This window comes from Rhea americana, unplaced genomic scaffold (genome assembly GCF_003343005.1).
Source record: "Rhea americana isolate MKP2758 unplaced genomic scaffold, rheAme1 scaffold_45, whole genome shotgun sequence".
Taxonomy (NCBI): Eukaryota; Metazoa; Chordata; class Aves; order Rheiformes; family Rheidae; genus Rhea; species Rhea americana.
Genome location: NW_028186590.1, coordinates 1,685,409 through 1,695,808, shown reverse-complemented (window position 1 = coordinate 1,695,808; position 10,400 = coordinate 1,685,409).

Sequence of the window (10,400 nt, the reverse complement as noted above, 5' to 3'; positions counted from 1 at the left end):
AAAAAAAAAAAAAAAAAAAAAAACCCACTTTGTGGAGCCCATGCTTTGGAAAAGTTGATCTTCCGTGTTCTACCAAATCATGCCCATCTACACCCAGGAAGTGAAGCTAAAATCCAGTTCCCAAAAGAGCACCGCACCCCCAGCCACCTTGCAGCTTCCTTGATCTCCAAAGTGAATCTCAGCTCACTGGGAGCCACATAAAGATGAGGAGGCAGCAGTAAATTCTGGCCTGAGTCATCAAACACAGCTCATACCCCACGCAGTCCCACATAGCTACCAGACAGGAGACAACTTGCAAGAACAGGCCACACGCAACTTTCCGGTAGATTTTCGTGTCCCTTCTTTTCTTCAGGAGTCAAATACATTCTGGCTAAAATTCAGAAGACGAGTGCAAGAGCCCTAAGACTGAGAACTCACTTTCTCAGAGCAAACATTACAGCTAAGTCAAATAACCAAAACATCTAATATTCTGAAACTCTCCTCGAAGCTTTTGCTAACCCATTATCTCAAAAAATATTTGCTAAGAACCCATCTAGCTTCATTGTATTCTTAAAAGGCCAGGTATTTAAAATAATGAAAAAATAACCATTGTCTCCTGTTTATTTAATATCCTTCAGCTTTCAGACACAGACAAACTAATTTTTATTTTTTCTTTCTTAAAGGAATGTTGGTTATGCTTTTTAAGACGGCTTCAGAGAAATACAAATGCAAAACCTATCACAGCTTGTGCAGAAAAACTGTGCAACCACATTGTTTTTGCCTTAGCTTCAGAGAAAAGAAAATAGAGAAAGTGTAGCATAAATAAATACAGTACTCAGAATTTTTCAAAATACTTACCACTTGTGCATATCATGTAATAGTACATCTTATGATACCACAAATTATCAATAACGCCTTAGGTAAAACTGTGATCCCACAAACCTCCCACTAAAATGCCACTGACTTTTATTCCATTTGTTTAATTATACAGTACATGCTAGTTATACTAATGATACTAGTTCTCTCTAAAAAAGGACTGGTTTTTTTGTATATTCAGTCTATAACTGAATCCAGGTTGGATAGAATGAGAGAGAGATAGACAGAACAAAATACTAAGAGTAGTTAAAATTATTCTAGCCTTTAGTACTTTATATTCACTAAAATTTCAAAGCAAAACCAGAGAAGACGAAGAATGAAGATACCACAAAACGTTCCCCACCCTCAGTTTTCTTCTAGTTGCTCTTTTGACACCCTTCAGGTAATTGTTTTTTTCTTCCAGGTTCCTGCAGGAGCTTTGTACACCTCTCCACCTGACCTTCCTTTCTGTCCTCTTCTCCCTTTATACTGAAATCCAGTATCTGCCAAGACAAACTCAGCTACCATCTCCACGCCGATGACTCACAGATCTGTACCCTCACCCACGGACTGCCTTTCATTCCCATTCCACCTTTAGCTGTTTCTCGGACACAGCCTTTATCTGAAACTCTGTGTGGCTAAAGGGAAGTACTTAACCCGACCTTCAAAGCTATTCTAATACCTACTCTCTGTCTGTGCACACAGTCTGACTGTAAACCTAGGCAGCATTCTTCATTTGATTTTGTCTAGGTTCTCACAGACTTTGGCAAGCCTATGCACAAGACCTGCCAAATTTTCTGCATGGGATCAGAAATATGTCCCATCTAGCTATACAGCCAAACCTCATCCAAACTCATATCCTCTTTTGCTTTAATTACTGTTAGGCTGAAAAAAGCATAATTCACTGCATGTACTAGTTCAGCATGGTGCCACAAAGGACATTTTCCTAGCCTGTTATTTTGATCATTTCACCCCTCTTTTTACATCCTCCTCAGAGAGCACAGGCTACTGCATCCATCACAACCCACTTGTCTTCTTTTCAAATCCTTTTGCAGCTGTTCAGCACTTAGCATGATAGTGTCCTGCTGAAGACTAGAGCTCCCCGGAGCTACATATAAACATGGACCCTCTGTAATTAAAAAGGAAAGGGGGAAGAAAAGAAATGCTAACTGAATTTTGATGTAAACATTATGATTTAAATCAAGGAAACCAAAAAGCCATTATGTCAAGTGTAGAGATCTTAGGATACCTTATTCAAATCTTATTTTCCCTATTTTGAAAAGAAAACATGACTACCACTCAGAAAAAGTCAACAGAAGAGACCACTCTACATCAGGATTTATTCATTTTATAGAAATTAAAATTCTGAAGAGTTTAAATATTCATATGAATATCCACAGTTACTCAGCTAAAGTTAAATGGTGACCTAATTTTTACGGTTCACGCAAAACCCAACAATGAAAGTTTTCTTGCATGGTTCTCTAAGGATATTTCATTTCACAGGCAACCATTGTAAGATGTGATTCACCTTTTCTAACAAAGCTAATACAGGATGCCTATGATACCTCAATGGGCCAGATAAAGAACGAGCTTAATCAAGTACTAAAATTCAAGCTTTCCTACATTTTGGCTTTAAATTTAGCAACAGTATCTGGTCCTTCATGAGCACGCTGATGAAAACAACATATTCGCTAGTCTGAGCTGACAGCTTGATGAATCCCACTGAGCATGCAAGTCATTAGCATGTTGCACTGACTTCTTTTCTTCTATTCTATTCATAGATCATATGTGCGATACAACAATTCATCCTGCACTTTTATTAAGCTTATTCCCTTTTACCCTTAACATTGGTCTTTGTCTGACAGATGACATGGTATTTCTAGGCTTTTTCATTAAAAAGTTGAACGTGAAAAGTTTGGCGAGCAGCACAGCTAGGCAAGCTTGCTTTCCCACAGCCRTGCTTGTCCCCCTTTGGTTCTCCCTTCCCACCACGACACCTCCAGATCTTTTCCGAAGCCTTGATGAGGCAAACCCCCACCTGTGCTGTGGGGACCACGACGCCCTGGCCAGCACCTGCAGAAGGGACCCGCTCGCTGCTGCCTTTTGCCTCTCACTAAGGGTGCTAATTTCAGCATCTTTTCTGTTCAGCTCCCAATTTTGACTGAACACAGACTTTATCATCAGTGAGAACGTCTCCTCTTTCAGATTTGGCTAAAGTGAAATTCTCACTCTAAATATGCAGTTAAGAGTCTTCTTCAACTTTAAATAAAAGGCATATAATGATCTTACAATAAACTAAAAAATATGTAAATTGCAAGATGTAGTATTTTGTCTTAAAGAGTAAATTGCAGAACTTAATACATTTACCTTCTCATAATCTAGAGAATTCATAAGGATGCACCGGGTAGGAATTAAATACATTAGGAGAGTGAAGCTTACTAAAATAACTTGATTTTGTCCAGCTGAAAAGGTTCTTCATAAAATATTAACCGTTTATTTCAGTGTACTTAGAACTTATTTCATTCTGCTACTTACACAAAGCAAGAAATCAACRCTTGTTTGAATGCCATGTGCCACTCAATACCATCAAATGCAAACTAACTCCCATATGCACAAATGAATGTGGCATTAAAATGTCTGCAACTGCTTGTTAATATCATCACTTTGACATATTTAATGAGTTAGAACAGTGCCCAAAAAAGCCAGTTGTTGCAGTTTTCTCCCAACCCAAGAAAATTTACTCTTAAAAAAAAAAAAAATAAAAGCTGTGATTTAAGAGAAAAAAAAAAAGAATTTAGCTGCATATGCTCAGTAAATTATGTCATAAAAGGTAGTAATTCCAAATTAGGCAATTTTGTAATAAAACAGAGCACAATTTACAGAGTTAAGCCACTGTTCTGATATCCGTTCTGAGGTCATGGCTTGACAAGACAGTAAATGCAGCTCAGATTTGACAGGTTGATTTTGTACTGTAAGGCTTTTTGTCAAATAGTTCCTCCCCCCCCCCCCAACGGGCATTCAGTCAGCGCAAGTTATAAATTGCATATTCTTATTAATTTAAGAAACACGAGCATTTGCCTGCCAGGTCAAAGCTACATTTTGGGAAAATCTGATCGCAGAGAGACCTAGGCTCAGTAGTCACAAAACCACTTCYTTGGTAGTTCCAACACCGATATCATCTCTACTGATAGGCAGCAGGCGCCAGCATAGAAAACCAGTGATTCTGCTAAGATTGTTATGCAGATATAAGTTATTTAAGAAACAGACGGGAGTACAGTATCAAAGTCTAGTTTATTTTTCAACACCTAATGTTAATAAGCTAACACAAAGTCAGCTGATTCGGAGCTGGCTTCACAGGGCTATGTCTTTAAAAAACATAACCCCTCAATTTAACTGTTTTTYGACTACAGTTTGGCTTCCAGTTTCCTATCATTTTAATAAAAGAAACTGAGACAAGCATTGCAGCAAATAAATTCAGATTAAAAGTTTGATTCTTCAATTTTAAATGAGAAAAAAAAAGAAATCTAAAGACTAAATTGAAATCATTCTTTTCATCTCATAAATTTTGTCAACAGCCTTTATTCAGTATGAGGCAGAGGAATATCAGAGCTTACTTTATTCTTCCTTTTTAAAAATGATTTTCTAATCATGGGTCTTCTAAGATAGAAGCATTCATTCCACCCAATTCTTGGGAATCTTATCTAAAAATATAAAATAAATACAAAATAAAATAAATATAAAATAAAATAAAAAAGCTTTAGAGCTTTAGAACCTCCTGTCCCACCTTCGCACCCCACAGCAGCAGTGCCCTCAGTGCCTCCCAGCAGAGGAGGAAAAAACACMTAAACGGTGCGTATTAAGTACGCCAATACAGCAACCCTATCAAACTCGAGTTGTGTTTTCCTCTTACGGCTTAACCGCCCCGTGCGCCTCGCACCTCTCCCTCCCCGTGTGCCATCTGACAGGGAGCTGCTAAAAAAAACCCAACATGAATGTAGCTCGGCTTCAGAAATAACATATTCCAAATAAAACAAATCTAGTGATCAACTTCGATACCTTCAATGGGTACATCTGAAGGGTTACATCAAAACAAAGCAGCAAGTKGATTTCTGAATTAGCCTGAATCATCACCGCTGCTATTCAAACAACTTTTGACAGTGTTTTATATGGAACRGTTTCTGCTCGTTCCTTTTTTCCTACGATTTACTTGTCACGTTCAGTCAGAAATTCATGTACTAACGTTTGCTGATCATTAAATCCTCTATATTCTGCTTTCAAATTTGCTGCAGCTAGAATAAGGAAAAACACTTATTAAATACAAAATAATACATATATACGGAAAAAAAACCCCAACAACAAAGAATCAAGTCATCAGAGGTTTTGCCTACCTTACAGACACACAGCTGGCTAGTTTTCCAACAACTCGACCCATTCAAACAGATCCTTATTACCTCCTCACCTGCCCGAGGAGAATAAACCACCCACTGACTATACTGACCGGCCTGTAAACTTATCTTTCCACCTAGGGTCCATCTAGCTTCCAGACATTTCACAAGTCGAAAGACGTACACACTTCTACTAAGGTTTCTAGTTGCAGATCGAAAACCAAGCCAAATATTTGTAGCACGCCAAGATTCAAAATAATTTTAGAGTAATTCAATCTGCTTGGTGTAAAAGAGGTCCTGTCTTCGCAATGTGCAAAGTAAAAGTAGCACCAGGTTAAATCTGATGGCACAGAGTTTCTGCCCGAAGATACAAGGATGTTCATTAGAAGAAGTCCAATCTGAACAGTACAGGCACAAGGCTGGAGACCTAAGYAAGTGCTGACTTCCAGTCTGGTATTGACCTCAACCATTACAAGGTTACCTCTCTACACTCTTTTCACAGGTAAAACACATTTTTGATTATCTATGCCTCATTGTTTTGACACTTGAAATATCCTCAACACCTCAGATATTTTGATTCAACTTATTTCACTGACCTGAAGGGTTTAAGGTCATAGATGCATAAAACTATAGGCTGCAAAATTATCTGATAGCTAGTATAATCTCAGAGGTTTTTAAAGCAGCAAAGTTTTAAAAAACTCCATGTATCCAAAGCTAGATGGGCCATGTATAAATAGGCAGGCAAGCCATACATACTGTAGATTAAAATGTCCAGATTTACAAGCACCTTTCCTACTTAAATGTAGCAATGTTCACCTGCATTAGATAGATTTTTTTTAAACATGGAAATATACAATCATCATGCAGAAAAAATGATCATGTGACACCTGAACTGACAACCCAGGAGGAATGTACAGGCTCTTGGAATAACGCTTCTTAAACCYGCAGAGAAGGAGATACTGTTATGTTTCCCTTTTACATTTTAATAGGAAGAAGACAGAAGATACACTGCAAGGCATCTCGAGATCAAAATTCCAAATCCTTAAAGGGAAACCCTCATCATCAACTCYAGAAACTCATCCAAAGCATAAAGAGAATTCAACTCATTTACTTTATAGCTAGAAAGCATGACAGCTCACCTAGCCTGACATCCTGTATAACACAGGTAAGGATCTACGCTCRCTATGATCAGTAACATATACCAATGACAGATTCATGAAGTTAAAATAAGCAATAAAACAAGGTTGTGATTAGAGTAAACACAGCTGGATCTTAGAAACAAGTTAACTTATTATTTCGAAATGTCAGAAGTCAAAGCTAAGGCCTCTTGCACCACTGATGAAAGCTGCAAATTTTTTTTTAATCTGAGAGGTTTTTTTTTTCCTTTTTAAGTGTGGTTGGTGATTAATCTTACAAATAATATTCCGCAAACTATAAATAAGATGTTGGAGGAAATAAATTTAAACTTTTTAACTTAAAAATTAAAAATAGGAAAAATACATTTTCAWTTTTCCTGATATAAGTCATGCAATTCAGAAGGAGGAAATTTATTTTTACCAAGAAATACTGATAAGGAAGACTACACATCTTGTTTCCAACAAAACTGTTGGCAAAATATAAAGTTTAAGATTCTTAGCACTGGAGCTGTTCCTGATCCCAAAACCTTTAAAGAAAACTGATAGGAAAAAAAAAAAAAAAGTAAGAAGGTAGCATTGAAATCATCTAATGAAAAACAGAACTGATATCATTTCATTCTGCTTTACTTTACCATACCTCAATCTTTGTTCCGCCTCTAAACAGAGCGCTGAGAGGCTTCGCTCTGCTCCCTACGCCTCTGCCYGTTCTTTCCAAGAATAGCGCTATCCTAGGTTTCCTGCTTGAAGTAAACAGTTTGCTCACCTGACTTCTCCCTGACCCTGAAATAAGTAGCAAACTGATTTCCTCCCTTTCAGCCTTTTCTCTCGCGTACGCTTTGTTGTGTACCGCTCTGGCTACCACAAACATTCCACGTATTGTTCTCCGAGGAGGAGAATTTTGCAAGACGGACTTCTACAAACGCGAACTGCGCTGCATTACTCGCATACCGACTGCTTTTGCTAGAAACGAACGCATAAATATTTAACTGTGCTCATACTTCCACAATGACAGAAAGGCACAGTTTTCTATATACAATACGTTGAGATGTTTTCCATGAATGAAAGCGACCAAAACGTATTCAGTGAAATGTCTGAGTAGGCCAAAATACTTAGCACAGTTGAAAGCACGTATCTTGCTGCACAGAAAAGCATAAGGTGCATGAACATCAACAGAACGTAAGGTCATCCTTTATGTTTTTGCGCAGCTGTGGCAGGAAAACTCAGAAGTAGTATTTATTCAGAAACACAGTCTGACTGTAATAAGTTCACAGGAATATCAGAAGGTGGTTTTGAGTCTATTTGCCTAATCAAATCCAGTCTRTCAGTCCTGATCTTAAACAGTAAGATGCAAAGCCTTGTAGGTTCCTATACAATATCCTATATAAAAGGCTCTTGAGGAATTGCTTTATAATCAAACTTTTCATTAAAAAACAAATATTTTCCAAGCTTTTTGATTAGGAGGCAAAAGCRAGTGCAAGACTAAATAATTAACAATTCAACAAACTGTAAGTTGTGTTCAGAGTTTAACCAAAAAAAGAAATCAAACGTGCCTGTGCTCAGCACAAACACCCACTCCGGCCACGTGCATTTTGAGCCAATGGACTGTCAGAGCTAGCTGATCTGTAAGAGCAGGCTTGCAAAACTAACACCCATCACAAACAATTACTGGTCAACATGCAGATGCTGCTCATCTGCTCCATCAGGAAGACAATTAATGCACTAGGAAGACTGTATTTTTCCATAAGGAGTAAAGAGGGAAGGGGGGGGAACCCACACAACAAAAACACCACTCTCTAACACTGGTTAACTACAGAGTCTATTCTTCCAAGTCTACCTGATAGTCTTTAGGGATTGGGATTTGAAAAGGAACAAAAAGATTTCAAGACAGAGGACACAAAAGTGAAGAGGAATCATTTACTAGGCAAGGATGAGAAGCACTAGTCTATGCCAGTAACACCTTGAAACACTGAAACAAGGTCAACAGTAGCAAAAATCCACAACAATTTCTTATGATTATCAGATTAAGGCCTGTCTTTGATAACCATTTACTTCTTTACTGTTCAGGATAGGCTCTGGATCAAGAGATACACATAAACATCAGTTCTCTCAATATTCTATTAATAAACATTAGGGTATATAGATTGGGGCACACATCTAGGTTCTCCTAATAATAATAATACATGGGAAGAGTCAGAGCTCACACAGGGCTCCCCTGGCTTTAGCTCTAAGACACTGCCCCTCACAGTAATCTGCTTCACCCCTTTCCCAGAATTTGCTTCCCTTTCCACCTCCACAGCCAGTTAGACGGCTGCAAAATATATACCCTATCCTAATCACGTCAACTTTGTTTAAGTAGAGGAACTTGCACCAAAATATCAGATGGTAACTTGGTGAAAGTGAGGCACTGGCAGAGACATCCAGCTACACGGTGTTAACAACATCGTAAAACCACAATCAAGTCCGGCAGAATTTGTCAGAACCTTCCTTGGTGGTGAAGTGGCTAAAAAAAGTCAAGAATAAGTGCTGAAGATAGCAACAGATCTCAAATTTCACATCTCTCTGGGCCTGAGAACTACATTCTACTAATTCTCCCACACAGGAGAAAACGCACAAAGTAGCCCTAAAAAATCACAATTTGGAACCTGCGTATTTCCCAGGGAAACATTATGACCACTGGACTAGAGCGCCAGGTAACGGTTTCACCCTAGCCTTCCTTGAGCCCTTCCTCAACTCAAAACATAACTAAATTCTACAGCACCGACAAATGTGATTGAACCAACAATATGTTGGCTTGTCTGACAGATTTTGAAAATCACAGTTTTGAAGACAGATTTCAGTTGCTGCAGGCACTTTAGTATTACTGATTATATTCATGCCAAACCTTACCCAGGCCAGTCATCCTGACTGTAATTTGAAGCGAAGATAACAAATCATTTTTATTAATAGAGCAAGTGTAGATCTGAGAAGAAAACTAATATTTTCACGTCCTGTGTGAATCAGTTCTTACCAGTTTTAAAGAACTGTATTTCATATAAAGCAAATTTAAACCATTCCAAAGAATGAGTTCTACCTCATGTTCTGTTATTTTAATTGATTACTAAAGGAAAGCTGAAGAACTGACTTACACTACTTAAAAAAGGAAAAAAAAAACAAAAACAAGAGGCAGTAAAAGGAAAATAAGTTCGATCATCCAAAGGAAACGAAGATTAAGAGTTATAGCCACACTCCGTCATTTCAAAGGCAGGTGCTCAGCCTGTGACTGGCACAGTCACACGGAAGAAATGGAGCAAGATGAGTCGTCTCTGCTCCATTTATCTGAAGTATTTGCAAGATACAACCACAGCCTGGTTTTACTGTTCACTTCTTACAAAATAGTATTTTCACTTTGAATGGGCAAAGAGTTGCTGAATGGAATAATAAAAGCTATGGGGAACTATTTAATTCACTCTTCCACAAACCAAGAACATCCTGAAACAGCCATAACGTTCCAGCAAAACGGAACTTTACCGGATCAGGTTTGGGCTTTAGCAGCCATCCTTTAGCCTAAAGCAAGGGCCCGGCAGTTTTTCTTCACAAACAAAATATTAAAAAAGAGATATTTTCATGGAAGAGAATGTAATACAGTCCCTCTGAGAGCAACAAGGATCATGTCAATAACATTCCCTACTTCTTATCAGACCAGCAAATGAAAAGCAATGTGGATTTWTGCTCAGACTTTGCCCATGCGTAACACAACATTAAGCTCATAGGCTCACTCCCTTAAAAAACAAAGCAGAACCCAGTAAAACAAAAAAAGGTATTTAGGGCCTGCCATCTGGTAAAAGGTAAGACTTCAAACAGAAGTTTGCTTACCTTTTAGCCAGGGAAACCCACTGCAGGAATGAGAAAGCGAAAGTGGGCTTATACCCATTTCTAATGTAAACAGGAGTGTAAATCTGTAAAGTAGATTTTTTTAAAAATCTCTCTTTGAAATGACGTGTTTGTAATGTACGATCCATGAAACAGAGCTTTCAAGTAAGTTCTACTGAAATTTGTTTAAAATAAT